At 34.2% G+C, this 18,655-nt stretch overlaps 1 pseudogene; it reads right to left on the bottom strand.

Moving 5' to 3' along the window:
• LOC118616925 overlaps window positions 1–18,655 on the bottom strand; it is a 75,390-nt pseudogene that overhangs the window by 33,074 nt on the left and 23,661 nt on the right.

Below are 18,655 nucleotides of genomic sequence, written 5' to 3'. Positions count from 1 at the left end.
CCACTCGATGTGTCCCTTCACGTCGATGTTTCTCTCACTCTCTCTCTTCCTCTCTCTCCCTCCCACTCTATCTGTACAAAAAATGGAAAAATATCCTCGGGTGAGGATAAAAAAAAAAAAAAAAGCAATCCAAGTGGGAGAAATATTAGCAATGCAGCTTCCCAATATATGACTTGTTCAGAATATGTTAAGAGCTCCTACCAATCACTAAAAAAGGACAACCTGGTAGAAAAAAAATAGTTGAAATGTGAACACTTTTATAATAATGATATCATGTAGCCAATACATACTTGAAGAGATACTCAACTTCATTAGTCATAAATTAAGCCACAATGAGATACCACTATGTAGTTACAAGAATGACTGAACTGCAAACAAAATAAAACAAACAGAAAAATACCTAGGGTTAGCATGGACATAGACCAATTAGAACAATGACACACTGCTGATGGTAAGATGCCTTTATAAAACCGTTCCCAGCATATACTAAAGCCGAACACATACAGACTCTGTGAGCCATCATTTTTTTCCTCGTGTAAATACCCAACAGAAATGGATACATATATTCACCCAAAGATGTGGAGTAGAATGTACATGGCTATATTATTCAAAATAGCCCAAACTGAAAACGACTCAAATTTCCATCTATTATTCCAATATGAAAAAATAAAATGTACTATAGGCACACGGTAATAAAAATTAACAATTTACAACTACACACAATACACATAAATCTCACTAACATAATGGTAAATGAAAGATGCCAGACACAAAGAGTGTATGAATCCATTTACATCCGAACAAAAACAAAAAAACAAAACAAATCTAGGCTGTGAGAAGATGGTGTTAAACCTTGATGTGTGAGTGAGTAGTTTACAGATGCTAAGTTTGCAAAAACATAGCTTATTGTACTATTATGATATGTGAGTTTATTTGTACGTATATTTTTTCAATAAAAATTAAAATAACATTGTTTCACTGTAAAATAATCTAGAGAATATATGAAGATCCTAGAATATTCACCCTGCTGTGCATTTGGCTCCATTAATGGTAATCTTCTATATTTAAATTTGATAACAACTCAATATTTAAGTCAATCAAGGAAATAATTAGCATGCAAGTAAATAGTAACAGTGATTGTTTGTTGAAAGATTTAATTCTGCCTAAATATATTTTCTTGCATGCTGAACATAATAACGTTTGTTAGATTGACTACTTTACCTCTGAAGTGACGAGGCACTAGACATTACCTTGCACTGTTTTCCATGTTTCTCGTAATAACTTATATTTAATTGCTAGAGTGGGGCAAAATAGTAATAAGTCAAAGACTATTTGGGTTGGGAAAAAGTCAATCCTGGAATTTCGCGAAAGGTGATGCTCTCTTAAACTGAAGTGATGAAAGATGATTGAATATGCCTTGGGGAGTCAAGTGGGTGGTTGTGTTAGCTTTGAATTTCATTTAAAAGTGAAAAGTCCCTGATATTTTCTTTTTAAGATATTTTTTTGAGGATAGTAAAATAACTTATGAGAATACTATTTAACTGTGGAATCAATAAAGATTTACTATCCATTTGAAGAGGTCAGTCTATTAGACAATGTATCAGTGAAAGGGTAAAATGCGAAATACCTTGAGATTTGCTTTTGCATATACATCATGGTATAAATTGGTCCATCAAATTAAGTTTAGGTTTGCCTACCCTATGTACGCATCATTATCAGCACATTTGCAGACAGATTACACTGCAATGCTTTTGAGTTTAAAATGAAGAAATCTACATCTTAATATGTGAAAATTCCTAATAATGAATGATAATGAGATGTTTATTAGCATATCAACAATTAAAAATTATTTGCCACTTACTGTTTCTTCAGGTTTATATGGTATAATTTACATGCTAATTTTATATTAGAAATGAAAGCTGACAAATTGCTGTTAGAATACAGAGATTATAGTTTTGTTTTTTTTTAAAAAATTTATTTTATTAAACAATAGTATACTGGAAATAAATAATTTAAAAGGGAATAAGACAAGCATTTTTACAAAACATGAACATAAATATGAAAAACAGCCCGGCTGGTATGGCTCAGTGGTTGAGCATCAACCCATGCACCACGAGGCTGCCTGTTCGATTCCTGGTCAGGGCACACGCCCAGGTTGTGGGCCCCATCCCCAGTAGGGGGCATGCAGGAGGCGGCCAATCGATGTTCTCTCTCACTGATGTTTCTGTCTCTCCCTTTCCCTTCCTCTCTCTAAAACCAATAAAGAAAAAAAATTTTTTTAAATATGAAAAACAAATTTCACAGGAAATAAATATCTACTTGTAGCTATTATATTTTATTTGAATGGATTAGTTGAGTACAGTATATAAACAGTTACATATTTCCTGTCTCTAGAGATTCAATATAGTTTTCCTACAATTTTTTTTAATTACCAGAAATCTGCAGAGATTTAACTGGCCTGTTATTGAGTCAAAATAAGTAATATTTTATAAAATGCTGCAAGTATTTTTTTTCACCTAATGAGTAAAAGCCAAAAAATACTGCTGACATATGGAGAAGCTAAATTCGTTTGGCTTAGGAGAGCATCTGCTGTGTAAGCAATTTGTTCTGTGATGTCTAGCTGAGGTGCAGGATAAAAGTCGCAAACACTGGACAGCAAATGGGCTTAATTTAGAATGCAGTCATTTTATTTTAAGCCTATACAGTATTTTAAAAAAATTAATTAGCTATTCTATTTAAAGACAGGAAGATTTCACATAAAATAATCTAGAATTTGGCTTTTCTTTAAAAAGCAGAAGATTTCCAAATGGTATTTCCACATTTGCCCAAGGAAACAGAGCAGAGCCAAGCATACCTGGTTTTTTCCCCCAAAAAAATAATGAAATATGTCATTCTACCTGCTTCAAAAGGGTCAGAAAAGTTTTGTAGAGAGACCACGTGTCTGCTTAAGAAAAATACTTCCTCAGAGAAATTACCATGGTTTCCAACAAAAAGATCTCACTTTTCTAAAGAGATTTTGTTTAAATGCCAAGTCATATATTTTATCATGTCTCCTTTTCTCTGGCAGCTACTAAACTCTAAGCCAACGCGAACTCTTGAAATTCTCCTCAAATCTGCTCTTCTTAAAATCTTTCTAAACCAATATGGAATCTCTTTTCTTCCAGGTTGTTTAAAGCAACAACCTCAGATCACTTGGAATCCTGTTTTTCTGTCAGGATTAAGTGTGAATCTAAAATGTCACCTCATTGGCCTCTTTATTGTTAAACTGTAAACACTGAATGGAAGTTTTCTACTTCCTCCTAAGAAAAGGAGTCCAGTGTGGGTGACAAAACCTGGGCAGTGGAAATGAGATAGGTGTGGTTTCATTCATTTACTCATTCATTCATTCATTCATTCATTCATTCATTCATTCATCCATCCATTCACTCACTCACTCACTCACTCACTCATTCATTCGCTCATTCATTCATCCATTCACTCACTCATTCATTCACTTATTCACTCATTCATTCATTCGCTCATTCATTCATCCATCTTTTTCAATGACATGCGGATAGGCATTTTAGAGCCACAAAGGACTCTCTCACCTTGAAGAGGCTCGTCTTTCAGTGCGACTGACTGCTGGTGCTGGCCAGGCTTCAAGGTTAGGCACCATGTGAAGGCTGGCTGGCTGGCTGACACTGGTTTCTGCTGCATTGCAGATCTCCTCTCTTTAAGTTATAACTTTCCGCCTGCTTTTGCTGTAGTGTTGAGGTGCCCAGTTCAGGGTTATTTTATCCTGTTGTCATGTTAACAAAAGTGAGATCTGTACCACTGTCAAGTGTCCAGGTAGCCCTATCAGAGTTCTGGGGCTCTTCAACCTAAAACCCCATGAAACTTCCTTCCTGTTTCTCATTCTCATTACCCAGTCACAGGAAATACTTCCTATATGCCTTCCTTAATTTACTTAACATATTATATATTTTATGTACTCCTGTTGTTATTGTTTGTCTCTCTCATTAGAAGGTAAGCTCTATAGTAGAGACATATTTTTTTCCTGCTGTATCTGAGAACACTTTGCTTAATACCAAACATCCAATAAATATTTGAGGAATCGTTAAATATAATCCTCTATTATCAAATGTAACTTCATGTATCATTGTGTTGAAGTAGAATGGGTATAAATTAGTAAAAAGTAATAAGAAGAACAAGAAGAACAAGAGAAAAATATTTTAAATGCCTGCAGACTTTTACACTAAAAGCATACAGAGCTATGATAATAGTGACTGTGGAAAGCAGAATGATGGTCCCACAAAGATATCCACGTCCAAAATCTGGAACTTGTGAATATGTTACCTCATGGGACAAAGGGGGATTAAGGTTGCAGATGTGGTTAAGGTCACTAATCAGCTGACTTTTAAAAAGGGAGGTTATTTGGGATTTTTTGGTGGATTCAATCTAATCACAAGGATCCTTATGAGTGTAACAGGGAGGCAGAAAAGGAGGTCAGATGATGCAGTGTGAGGACTCCACCCACAGTTGCTGGCTTTGAAGATGAAGGAAGACAACACGAACCAAGAAATACAGGCAGTCACTAGACGCTTACAAAAGTAAGGAAACAGAGTCTGTCCTGAGACTCCAGAGAGGAACGCAACCCTACTGACACCTTGAATTTAGTCCATGAGACTCATGTCAGACTTCTGATGTACAGAATTGTAAGGTAATACATTTGTGTTGCTTTAAGCCAAGTTTGTAGTAGTTTCTGATAGCAACAATGGAAAACTAATAGTTTGCTTTAAACATTTTCATTGTTGACTCTTTTTTGATCAGATAAAAATCTTATTTATTTATTTTTCATTTAAAAGAAATAGTTGCACGTCCTTTGCCATTCAAAGGATTGGAGTACTCCTCTGGGTCATTGGATTATAGACAAAGGATTCAACATGAGTTATTTGCCTTGAATTAGGTGACACATTATGTATCTTTCTAAATAAATATGTACTCAAATGGATTAAAATATTTAAATGATATAAAATGTTGTCATAGAAAACAACTACAATTTATCTGTAACAGAAACATATATAATTAAAACAAATGTAACAAAACCCAATAAACATTTAATGTTTATTATCCTAAATATTCTTTATTACAATTAATGTAGTAAAGCCAGTACTTTCTATCCATCTTTAGCAATTGACTTTGAAGTTGACAAATTCCAGCAAATGTCTCATGCTGGAATTTAAGTTTTCAAACTAGTTGAAAGCTTTTTAAGTATCATTTCATATTTAATCTTTGTGATTATTATTTTTTAAAAATATATATTTTATTGATTTTTTTAGAGAGAAAGAAAAGGAGAGATAGAAACGTCAATGTGAGAGAGAAGCATTGATGGGCTGCCTCCTGCATGCCCTCTACTGGGGATAGACCCTGCAACCCAGGCATGTGCCCTGACTGGTAGTCGAACTGGGACCTCTCAGTCCATGGGACAATGCACAATCCACTGAGTCACATCAGATGGCCAATCTTTGCAATTATTAAATAATCATTCACTATGAATTAAGAAGAGATGAACCTTCTGGAATACTCCTTATTTGAAACTTTATTGGTGAAACTTACAGCAATTATTCTGTTCTTCAAATTCCTAAGATTGCTTTTTTTCTTCAGGTAGAGATAATATGATCTGAAATATGTTTGGTCAACTTCCTTTTCACTGGGGCATGTTAGAGTTGCTGCTGTAATTTTCTAGAGATACTGGCTATAGTTTTGCTCTCAGCAACTGTTTCGTGGTTACTTTTTTGTATCATATTTTTACATGCATAGAATATAAGATTTTTTAAAACTGATATAGAATATTATACTCTTCAAGATAAAAAGAAATCTTTTTATTATTATATGACCTCTTTTCTCTCTTAATGTCCATCTATGAGTCCATTTTACAACTTTTCTTCCTCCTTTAATATAGTATTACAATGTTCTAAATTCATGGAGAAAGTTTTAAAAACAAAACAACAGCAAAACAACAACAATGACAAAATAACCCATTAAACTGAAGCTTCAGATTTGTGGATGTAAAGTCCACAAATCCCAAAGATGTTTTCCATTGTACCTCTAGTACAACCTTCTTTTTGTAAAAGTAGCAAAGGCCTAACTCATGGCTTTGTAGGTAGAGATTTAATTTACCCATCATCTGTGATAGCACTATACTTATCCCTAGGGATGTCTGGAACCATACTACTGACCCGTGGACGAGATACTGATGAAATATTCAAGCTAACGATTTATAATGTGCTAAGACCACAACTCTCCTGGAGGTGTCCTGTACCAGTCTGTCTAAATTGCTTATTGAAAATGCATGGCTTACTGATCTAAACTTGGTTTATCTGATTAGAAAGCCTGGTCTTAGTGGCAATGTCAGGGTGGATAGTCATCAGTTATTAATGAAAGAGAAGGGGATTCTGGTTAAGTCTGATCAAGTTGCCACACAGCAGTTTCATGGTCACCCTGGGGAGTAATCAGCAGAGTTCCGGACAGCATGCTGCCTGGTGGACTAGGCAGGACAGACGGCTTTACAGCCACCTGGGGTGGGTGGGGTGGGGGTAACTAGAACCTTCCGCCAGATTGAGATGGGGGGAGCCAGTGAGGGGGAATTCCTTTTCCTAGGGCATGGGCAGTGGAAGCCGAGTGACGAAGTGGAACTGTGAGGCATGCATGGTAGGAGCCAAGATGGCAACTGTAAAGCAGGGAGGGCACCAGCCTGGGAAAATCTGGGAAAGGACTCGGATTGGGGAAGGGCACGAGACCTGGCGAATCGGGGAGAGAGATTGGCTACGGGAGGACACCAGCACAGGCCCGGAGAAGGCCATGAAAAAGACTGGGTAGTTGGAGAGAAAGCCTGCTCTTTCCCCAAACCTAAAGAAATATATGGAAGACGAAGAACCCAGTGGGCGCCCTCCCTGGAGCATGCTCATGCCCTTTTTGCCTCTCAGACACATACTTTTGCCTTCTCTTCTCCTAACCTCGAAGGGTCCGGATGAGACTTTCAGCCAGGGAAGCCGCAAGCAGAGGCCTCTCCATTTCCCCTGTAACTCCCTCTTCTGGGTCCGCGCAGCCGCTGCCCCATAGCCCGCCTGCTCTCTACCTGGAGTGTACTATTGCTTTTTGCTCTAATAAATCTTGCCACAATCACTTAAAACTACTCCAAGGTGAGTGTCCCTTAAAATTCTTTACCTGTGATACCACAGAAGAGCCCAGACTGTGTCAGGGCGGACCCAGCCCCTCCCCGTCTTCCTTCAGCAACAGTAAGTGCGATATTGATGACCTCTCAATAAACAGATGCTTGGGTTCCCTGAGGCTGAGACCTTTTGCACTTACCTTGGTGATGTGTGATGTGGAGATGAAGTTTATCCTGTGTAACTGGGAGGAGTCTGGAAGGAATGCTTGGATACCTCAGACCTGCCTGATGCTTTTTTTTTTTCTCTTGCTGTATTGAATCCCTGGTCTTTATTAAAGGCTAATGTTAGCATGCTCTGCGGCATCTCACCAGTCTTTTAATTGTGTGACCCTCTGTAGTTGTTTCCATGTCTAACTTCATTAAAAGTCTGAGAACCATGACCTTGGCAAAATTGTTCAGCTTCTTTTAGTACCAAATATGCTTTTCTTAAGTCATTTTCAATATTATCCTATTACTCTTGATGTCTATATTGAACATACTTAAAACTGTTCCAAGTAAGTGTTCGAGTAATGTATGTTTTCCCCCAATTATAAAATTAGTAAGTTTAGAAAATGTTGACCTTATCTATTTTTTCATTGGTGGATTCAATATTCCAAAAGCAATCAGGGTTAAGAAGCACAGTAAAGGCAGCTACAAATTCCATAACCTAACCCAATTCACAACAGTCATCAGAAGACTAACACCATAGTATTCCAGTACAGAATTTCAGTGGTCAGATAATTGAGACAATTTGGATTCTAAAACTATTCATTTATTCCATGTAACTGTGTCACTGGGAGAAATAACAGTCATGACCATCCCCCAGAAGTTCTCCATCTTCCATGATCAGGTCATCTCCTAAAGGAACAAAAACTTCTCTATATATCAGTCATTATTTTCTATTTGAATACCACTCACATTCTACTTCCTTTTTTCCCTCTCTGTTATAGCCACAAGAATTTAGATCTTTATGACTTATGTACCTCTAACTTTCATGCTGGTTGACATATGTTAATTTGATTACTTCTCTTTTTTTAATGTTTTCATTGGTTTTAGAGAGAGAGGAAGGGAGAGGGAGAGAAAGAGAGAGAGAAACATCAATATGAGAGAGAAACATTGATCTGCTGCCTCCTGTATGCACCACAAAAGGGTATTGATCCCCAAAACTTGGGTATATGCCCACACAGGAACAAACCTGAGACCTTTCAGTGCATGGGATTATGCTGAACCATCTGAGCCACACCAGCCAGGGATGATGACCTTTTATGGTCTCAATTTTATTGTTTATATATATTTTATTTATATTTAATCAAAATAGCATATCAACATGCTCAAAAAGGCTAAAAAGTGAAATTAGATTACAACTTTGTAATGTGTAATGTAACGACTCTCCCTTCTCTACTCTGGATTCTTACTACTCTGCGACCATTGCTTTCAGTTTATTCTAGCTATTCCTCCTGCTTTTCACTTTTACTCAAAGTCACATATTTTTGCAAATATTTCTTGAATTTTTTGGTTTTAGGTATTTGTTATTGACTATCAAGTGCAAAAGATAAGAAATTGGCTCTTAATTGCCCTAACTCCCACAACACTTCAATGCACACATTTTCTTTTGCCATTTTACTCTCAATGTAATTGTAACCTCTAATGTAATCTAATGTAATTGGAACATAATTTTGCTTAATTAAATATATAGTGCTTACCTTTGACTGCATAAACTTTTCACAGCTGAGCTACTAAAGAACTATAATTATCTGCAAGAGAGGATCAGTGGAACAAATGAGTAACTAAGGCAGTAAGCTAACTAGGTGTTTTTCAATTCTATTAATCCTTTCCTGGACACATTTCCAAACTTCCCTTTTATTTGGCTGAGTTGACAGGCTTCGGTTTAAGAGAAAGGAATGTGATTAAAGTGATACAAATCACTTCCCAGCTTCCCACATGAAATTCTTTGTGCTCTTTTCCTTTATACAAGCTTAAGCCATATAAGCATAGTAATATCATAAACAAACAGTTTACAACGGCTCAATCACAAGAAAAATTGTGATTGAGGAGGAGTATTGAATGTCAATCAGAAGCACCAATTTCAATCAAGAGACTAAATTTTAGGTTTTGTTTGTAAAAATTTGTTAGGTAATAATCTTGAACATTGAATGCACGCTATATTCCAAACACTTTTCTGTGCATTCTACATGTATTAATTTACTTAATCATCTCACAAACTTATTAGTTAGGTTATTATCTTCATCATATTTAAGAGCAGTCTCAGAAAGTTAAAAAACAAAATCAGTTTAATTGTATATATCTGATAACTGTTGAAGCTAGAATTTTACCCTCTGCATTCAGATCCCAAAATTTATTTTTAGTTATTTGAAGTTATTATAGTTCTTTCTAAAGAAAGAGTCTAAGGGCAAATCTTTGGATTGTCTTGCTGATTGTAATTTTCTCAATACTTGCAGGCAATCCTTTTGCTATTATTTGTCTCAGTATTTTATTTGTCCCGAGAGAGTGGAGGAATTAAACATAGGTAGTGATCCTAAAGATTAATGCAATACTTACCCCATTTTCCCTCCTGAAACTTTATGTTGGGGAAGCAGAACTACTTTCCTCTGAAAGTGAATCTAGGGACAACATACTAAAATGTCTTTGTTGTCATTCACAAAGCTGGAAACAGAATTTCAGTGGGAATCAAGCTGTTGTCTAAATACAGCCAAGAAAGAAGATTTGAAAAGAGGTCAGGGGTGTCCAAGGTGAAATTTTATTGGCTCAGAATTCATACTATGACCCACTCTCATAGCTGCACCGTCACATTTTCCATGCGACAATAACAATGTTGCAGAGCTTTACAAAATGCCTTTCATCCTGGGCCTCGTTTAGTCCTTCTAAAGAACTGTAAAATAGGCATATTTCCTTATCATTAAAAATAAACATTTTATTGATGTAAGATATAAAGTGTACATATTGAAAGTGTAGAGCACAATGGATTTTCACAACATCAAACATCATATAACTAACTGTCTTAGAAGAAGAACAGTAACATTGACAACCATATGGAAGCCACGTCTTTCCTTAGTCATTTTCCTTCTCTGACTTTTGACGTCACAGGTTAGTTTCGTCTGGTTATAAATTTTATATAAGTAAAGTAATAATGTTTATACTCTTTTGTGACTTAAACTTTCCTTTCAAATTAATTTATTTTCTTCCATGTAGCAATGTAGCTTCCTTCTTTCAATTAGATAGTATTCCATGATATCTGAAGTCTTTTGTTTTCAATGGACAGTTGATTGTTTCCAGTTTTGTCCATTATGAACTGAGTTTCTGTGGACTATTTCTGGATGTATTTTAGTGAACATATGGATACATTTCTGTTGAGTTTTTATTTGTAAGTGGACTTACCCAGTCTAGGAAATACATGTATAGACTTAGGAGATCCTATGAAAAAGGTTTCCATAGTGACTATATCAAAATATATTAACACCAGCTCTATGTAGCGATTCTAGCTGCGCCATACTCACAAACATACCTGTCAATCTTCTTATTTTTACTATTCGTTGGTTCATAGTGCTGTCTCACTTTGTTTTTCATTTGAATTTCTCTTATGATTAATGAGATTTACAACTATTCAGATGTATATTAGCTATTTTTATACCTTTTTTTTTGAAGTGACTGTTGAAATCTTTTTTTAAAAACTATATCGACTATCACATTGTTACTGAATTTTAGGAATTCTGTACATGGAAGAGTAGATTCTTTGTCAGGTATGCACATGGTCTATGCTGTGCTCTTTCTCTCTTTGAATTATGTCCTTTAATAAATAAATTCTTAATTTCAATGTAGTCTATTTATCACACTTTCTCCCTTTAGACAGTGCTTTTTACATTCTGTTTAAGAAACTTCTGTCTTTCTCCATAGTTAATAATTTATCATTGTTTTCTAAAAGTTTTTCTTTACCTATCACATTCAGAACAACAAGAGATCTGGAATTGCTTTTCTGTTGTGAGGTTGGATTTAACTTTCATTTTTTTCTTTTTAAATTTTTTTCAAATCTTCACCTGATGATAAATTTTTCCCTTTGTCTTCATATAGAGTGGGAGGGAGGGAGAGAGAAACATCAATATGAGAGGGACACATCGGCAGGTTGCCTCCCGCACGACCCCAACCAGGATCAGCAAAGGAACCACAACCGAGGTATGTGCCCTTGACTGGAATCAAACCCAAAACTCTTTGGTCCATGGGCTGATGCTCTAACCCTGAGCCAAACTGGACAAGGCACTTTCATTTTTTTCTATATGATGATCCAACTGACGTAGTATCATTTATTGAAAGACTATTATTTTCAAATGTACTGCATTATGACCTTTGTCATAACTCATCTAAACATTGATGTGTGAACTGTTTCTAGATGTGCAAGTCTATTCCACTGACCTCTTTTCTTTGTATCAGTACCATATTGTCTAACTTGTCTAGTTTTAGTAGGTCATAATGTCTAATTGTGAAAGTCTTACTTTGTTTCTTTTTCTATAATATTAGCTTGGAAACTTGCATTTCTATTTCCATTTTAAAATTAGCTTGCTATTTTCCTATGGATATTTTGAGATTTTTATTATTCTGATGTTTAATCTATGGATCGGTTTGTGAAAAATTGATGCCCTAAATCTATTGAGTCTTCCAATCTAAAAACATGATATATCCCTTTATTTATTTTGGTCTTTTTAAATTATCCTCTATAATTTATAATGTTATCAGAGTTAGAGATTTTGTGCAGATAGAGATCTTTATTACAATGATTCCTATGTTTCTGATACTGATTTAAAAGTTACTATTTTAAAATTTTATTTTCTACTTATTATTAAGGTTCAAATCCCAAAAGATTAAACAGAGTGACTATTGAAATTAGTATTAAACATATACTAGTCATGGATATAAGGTCAATAAGTAAAAATCAATTTCATTTATGTATACCTTAAATATAAGTAGAAGTGAAATTTTAAGAGTAATATGAAATAATTGTCTTTTAGTTTCTGGACATTGTTTTCACTAACACTTTTTTTATTCATTGAATTTATTGGGGTGACATTAGTTAATAAAACCATACAGGTTTCAACAATACAATTCTATGACACATTATCTGCACACTGCATCCATGTTGAAAGGAAGTGGTGATAAGGATCACCTTTATTTCATCACTAATCTTAGTGGTAATATTCTCAGTACTTGACTTCTAAGTATGATATTCACTGTATATTCTTGATTGTTTTATGAGATTGGTGAAGTTTCTTTATGTTCCTGATTGAATGTGTATTATATTTTTTAAAACCTTTTCTTGATAGCTGAGATAATCATTTTATTTTTCTCCTTTTCTTTTTTTAATTGTTTTATATTATTATTGACAGTATTACAGATGTCCCTGATTTTTCCCCATTTTGCCCTACTCCACCCAGCCCCTGCCCCATCCCAGGCCTTCTCCTTTTCTTAAAAATAATCTGGTAAATTACATTAAGTGGCAAATGTTAAACTTCCCTGTGTCTCTGAAAAAACCCACTAATCATCAGTTACTATCTTTCCCAAACATTGCTGGATTTTACTTGTTAATATTCAATTTGCTAATAATATTTTAATGAGAGAAATTTACATTTTTTGTAATGTCCTCATTAAATGTAAGGCTAACATGATCTGATGCTGACTTCATGAAATAAGTTTGAATGGGAGATTACTAATTTATTCTGTCTTTTCTCTGTAAGAGTTTCTGTAAGATTTTGTGTATTTATTATGTGTAAGATTTTTTAAAATTATGAGTGATACTATCAGGGCTTGTATTTATCTATCTTCATAAATTTTATTTATTTATTTATTATTTTTAAAAATATGTTTCATTGATTTTTTAGAGAGAAAGAAAGAAAGAAGGAGAGAGAGAGAGAGAGAGAGAGAGAAACATCGGTGTGAGAGGGAAACATTGATTGGCTGCCTCCTGCACGCCCCTACTGGATATTGAGCCCGCAACATGGGCATGTGCCCTGACTGGGAATCAAACTGGGACTTCTCAGAACATGGGATGATGCTTAAATCACTGAGCCACACTGGCCAGGGCATGTGTTTTTTAAATTTAATGGTTTCTACTTCTTGTGTTAATTTTGATTAGTTATTTTTCAAAAACTTTGTTGATTTCATCTAAATTTTCTAATGTATAGGATGAAGTTTTTATTGATAAAATATATTTATTTAATATGTAATCTGTATTAATTGTTTACATTTTCAAACGTGTTTACTTGTATGTCCTCTCATTTCTTCTTCAGAGTGATAGTGGTATATCAATTTACTGTTATTTTCTAAGAACCAACGCTTAGAGGGATTTTTTTTTCTTCTTTCCAGTTGTTTTCTTTATACTTGATTTCTACTATATATTTCTGATTTCCTTTCTTATATTTTTTATGTTTAATTGTTTGATATACTGTTTGTTTTAAGGCTTTTTTAAAAATCCTCACTCGAGGACAATTTTGCATTTATCTTCAGATAGAGCGGGAAGGAAAGAGGGAGGAAGAGAGAGAAAAACATTGATGTGAGAGAGACACATCGACTGGCTGCCACTCACACAACCCCATGAGGCCAGAGACAAACTGCAACCGAGGCATGTACCCTTAGCAGGAACTGAACCCGGGTCTCTCTGGTCCACCGGCTGAGGCTCTAACTGCTGAGCTAAACCAGCCAGGCTGTTTTAAAGCTTTTTATGTATATAATTGATATCTCCTTTTCTGATATATCCTAGGTCAAAATATTTTAACATAATTATTGCTTCTTAGGTATCCTTTATAAAAACACTGGTCTGCTATAAGGTACTCCATCCCATTTTGAAGTAGAAATCTGTTATTACCACATTTGATTATATTTTTTTTGGGGGGGAGAGGGGTTGAGAAAAGGCATTTTATGTTATTCTTAAAGTTTTTATAATATACAGCTGCAGATACATGGATGTGTATATTTATGTAATATATTTTTTAAATAATTGAATCTTCTATGATACTATAAAATATACTAGTGTAAGAGTTTTAGATTCTCTAATATGTCTTAACACATTATTCATCATATTATGGTGTTTCCCATCTTATTAAATACTTTAAAATATGACTTTTTACGGTCTCATAGTAATCACTTATGCAGTGGCATCATTATTTATATAACAGTTGTTATTTTCACAAAAATTGAGATATTTTTCTTATTTTAATTTTTTCTCTAGTAAGCCTGTTTATATACCTTTCTAAAAAAAAAAAAAAATCACTCATGCTTCCTTAAGGTAGTCTCAGAAATTGGAATTACCAGGCCAAAATGGTAACCTCTTGAAGGCTCTTGATATGTAAAAAACATAAAATATTTTTACTTCCATTCAAAGATGACTAAACTGAAGAGGGTAGGTAATCCTGAAAATCAATCTAGTCCCTCTCAGAGGTGACACAAAAGCATATTTCACTGAGTCACCCTCTATAATTTAGTGCATTGTTAGTAAGAAAATTTCATGTTGTTTTATTATTTTAAGAAATAAAAATTCATCCAGTAAAAATAGTGTATATTTCACAGTGAAAGAGACATTTTAGAAAACAATGTAATGTGTTATGATATGAAATCACTCATATTATTTTTTCAGAGAGTAGGGAGAATAAATCTTACAGAGGAGGAATCAGCTACTCCATGTCATAGGTCATTTTCAGACCCTTTCAAATGCATCAATATCTTCCTGACTATATCAATATTATCATTAAAAATTAGACAATGAACTTGAATTATTTGAAGATAACAGGTCATTTACAAAAAGAAGAAAAACTTATGAATCCTGAGGGATATCATGACCCACTAACAGTAGGACACAGACCTACATTGAATAATAATTTAGAGCTAATACTAAGATAATTAGAAAGCCAATCTGCTCCTGAAAGGGTTAGACATTAGCTTCTCAATTTATTAAAAGGCAGATCCTGATCTGTGAATGAAAATAACCCAAAGTTGACTAATGCCATAACCCCAACATCTGCCTGCCACGAAAAGATAATCATTCAGTGTAAATTAAGTTCAATTCTTCAGGTAGTGCACATTTTTATCAGACAATTACATTATTGAAATTTATTTTCATATTGTTCTAATTACAACTTAAAAATAATATTCTCTAATATTAAACAACAGATACTAGGAAAAAAGTATTTTAAGAAAATCATTTCTCTCTACTTTTAACTAGAAAGAGTTTTTTTTTTATACACAATATCTCTTTCCAGTTTTCACTGCACTACATTTACAGGAGCATAGTGAAATTCTGAACAAAGTCAATGTATTGGATAAAATCACCTCTACAACAATACTGAGACCTTGTCAAAATAATTCTTATGGTTCTGTACCAAAACGCCAATTTATTTAGAGATAAATAAGGACAGTTTTTCTCCCTATATAATCTACCTTTTCCCCCAAATAGAGGTCTTTTTCTGCAAGTAAAGCTTCTCTAGGAAGCAACCAACTGCATGCCATTGGCTAATCTAATATAAAGAAAAAGGAAACCTGATAATGATAACCAATGGCATCTCCCTCATACCCAGGCAGCTCTCTCTCTTTATATTAGATACAGCAATTTGGATTTCCCAGTTGTCGTCCTACTGAGAAAGAGATATTAATAGCAAGATAGAGATAAAACATTTGACTTCTTTGGACAAGTTTTCTTATCCAGAATGGTATTTGTCCTCACCCGAGGATATTTTTCCATTTTTTGTACAGATAGAGTGGGAGGGAGAGAGAGGAAGGGAGAGAGAGAAACATCGATGTGAAGGGACACATCGAGTGGCTGCCACCCGCACGACCAACCAGGGCCGGGGACAAACTGCAACCGAAGTACGTGCCCTTAGCGGGAACCGAACCCGGGTCTCTCCGGACCGCAGGCCGATGCTCTAACCGCTGAGCCAAACTGGCCAGGGCCAGAATGGTATTTGAATAAACATTCTCAATTCCCTTGAACATGGTTTTGTGGGTGTTGTTGTTAACTATTCTTTAACCATATTATTTGCATTTAAAATAGGAAAAAGTATGCAGTTAGGTAGGAAGACATGTGAGACAGCCATCAAAACACTTTGTTTAAGCTTTTTGTGCTTTCGATCCTTGGGCAAGTAATTAATTTCTTGATAAATTATTTTTCTCTGTTTTCAAATGGAATATTTGAATTAGTGAATCTCTAAATTTTTTCCTAGCTCTAAATGTCTATGAATTCTAATTAAGAGTTACAAATATGAATGTTTTTGAATATGTATACATAACTCTGTATTAATCTCTATTCTTTAGAAGTGTGGGAAAGAAGCTTAATATTGTTACAACTTTGTCTCTAATGCTGATGTTCTAAGTAATGGTTTTTGAGGTAATAATATTTCAGTGAAAATTAGTGAAGAGTATATAAAATAGAGAGTCATCATAACATCAAAAAAATGTGGCAAATTGCTGGTTAATCAGTGCAGTTTACCAACCCAAAAATTGGTGTTCATAAAATGGTTTTAGATTAAGTTTCCCAAAGCAGTTGGTACCAGTAAATTTATGCATTAATAATTTTGTTTTGTCATATAGATACTGGTATGAAACTATTATATACTAGTTCTATTTCAGAATGACTTAGTGTTGCAATTCAACTACTGGGTCATGAAAAACTATTGATTATATGTGTTTTGTGCAAGTATAATTTATGGTTCAATTATATTTCATTAACAAAATGTATTGTAACCTTTATTCTTAAAATTAACAACAGTTAACATAGCCAATAGGAGCAATTTTACCCTTCAAAAGGAAAACAGATGTTCCTAACTGCAAGCTGATAACCAAAATGCAGGTTTGGAAAACAGAAACACAGAGGTGGTATATTCATTGTAGAAGGCCCTAGTTTGCATGTTTTTCTTTCATGTTCCATAACTCTTCCTTTCCACATTATAATACTATTAGTGTCCACTTTATAATATTGATTGATTTATACTAGAAGTAGAAATAGTTCCCCAATATTTTATTCTTTAATGCACTTTTACATTAAAGCAACATATATGGTTACACCAATTAGTTTCGTGGTTCTAGTTAATTCTGACCCTCACTCCTCCACATTCAATTCTAAAAGATACACTAACTAGGAAAATCTTTTTTTTTTTTCCTTTATTGATTTTAAAGGGAAAGGAAGGGCGAAGGAGAGAGAGACAGAAAGAAACATCGATGAGAGAGTAAATTGATTAGCCACCTCCTGCATGCCCCCGACTGGGGATTGGGTCCACAACCTGGGCATGTGCCTTGACCGGGAATTGAACTGGCGACCTCTTGGTGCATGAGTCAACTCTCAACCACTGAGCCACACTGGCTGGGCAACTAGGAAAATCTTTAGAAAATTTTTTGTTTAAATGATATTTTTTTACTCTTGAGTGGAATTAGATAGAATGAGACAATGTCTTCAGGACTGACCCAAATCTATCAAAAAATAAAACACGAGAAACAAAACCAGAATTGACTCAGCATTTATTTGTTAATCCAGCAGATAATTTGAGTTTACTAGTAGAGCATAAAACAGAACTGAAGAGAACATATTTTATCTCAGTGAATTCACTCCAGTTCTGTGCCCAATTTCTACTCTAGTATTTTTTTTTTTTACGATAACGTATTGTGAGTGATGTTTTTATATCCCATTAGTTAGTGGAAATATTTCTTGTCCTTAGTAACTTAAGGGAAAAAAAAACTTTTGAAATAATACCAAACTCCACCCTCTAAAAAACAATTTTTGTTGGCTTAGACATCATTTTGTCATTGAGAACTTCATGAAAACTCAGAGCTCTGGATCTTGGAATGATGTATATTTTGATGGGAGAATTAAGTTCAGAGTATAAATGATTTTCACATATATTTATTTTTTGTTGTTAATAAGATTTATGCATATTTATATAATCATTTACTTATACTGTCTACCAGTTACTTTTCTAATGTCACATATTTAGAATCTTAAGCAATATTATCTAACATGATGTTATAAGGCAACTGCACTTTACTTATCAAATTAAGCTATGACAACACTGTATTTCTCTCAAAATATAGTAACATTTATAAGAATATGAAATGCACTGTTAATTATTTGACTGTGTTCATATATGCATAATTTTTCTACGTTAAAAAGATTGACACTCAAGCTTAAAAAATATCCAAAAATTATAGTATAATAAAATAAGATGTGGAAAAAAATTTTTGCAAAGAAAATTCAGTGCACATAAACAATAAAAATGGCATATAATAATTATATAGTATGGATGATCAAACTATTAAAATAATTCTCTGTACATTTTATGTTCACTCCTGACAATACCAACAGCTCTTGCATATTGAACATTTAAGATCATTCTTAAAGATTGATTACCATGTTGGCGAAAAATCCATTTAGTCTAATGTATTCAGTTCTCCAAAGGAAGTTGAAACAATTAATATTATCTC

This window comes from Molossus molossus, unplaced genomic scaffold (genome assembly GCF_014108415.1).
Source record: "Molossus molossus isolate mMolMol1 unplaced genomic scaffold, mMolMol1.p scaffold_m16_p_5, whole genome shotgun sequence".
NCBI classification, from domain to species: domain Eukaryota; kingdom Metazoa; phylum Chordata; class Mammalia; order Chiroptera; family Molossidae; genus Molossus; species Molossus molossus.
The sequence above is the reverse complement of the archived record's forward strand: the minus strand, read 5'-3'. Positions and strand labels throughout refer to the sequence as shown.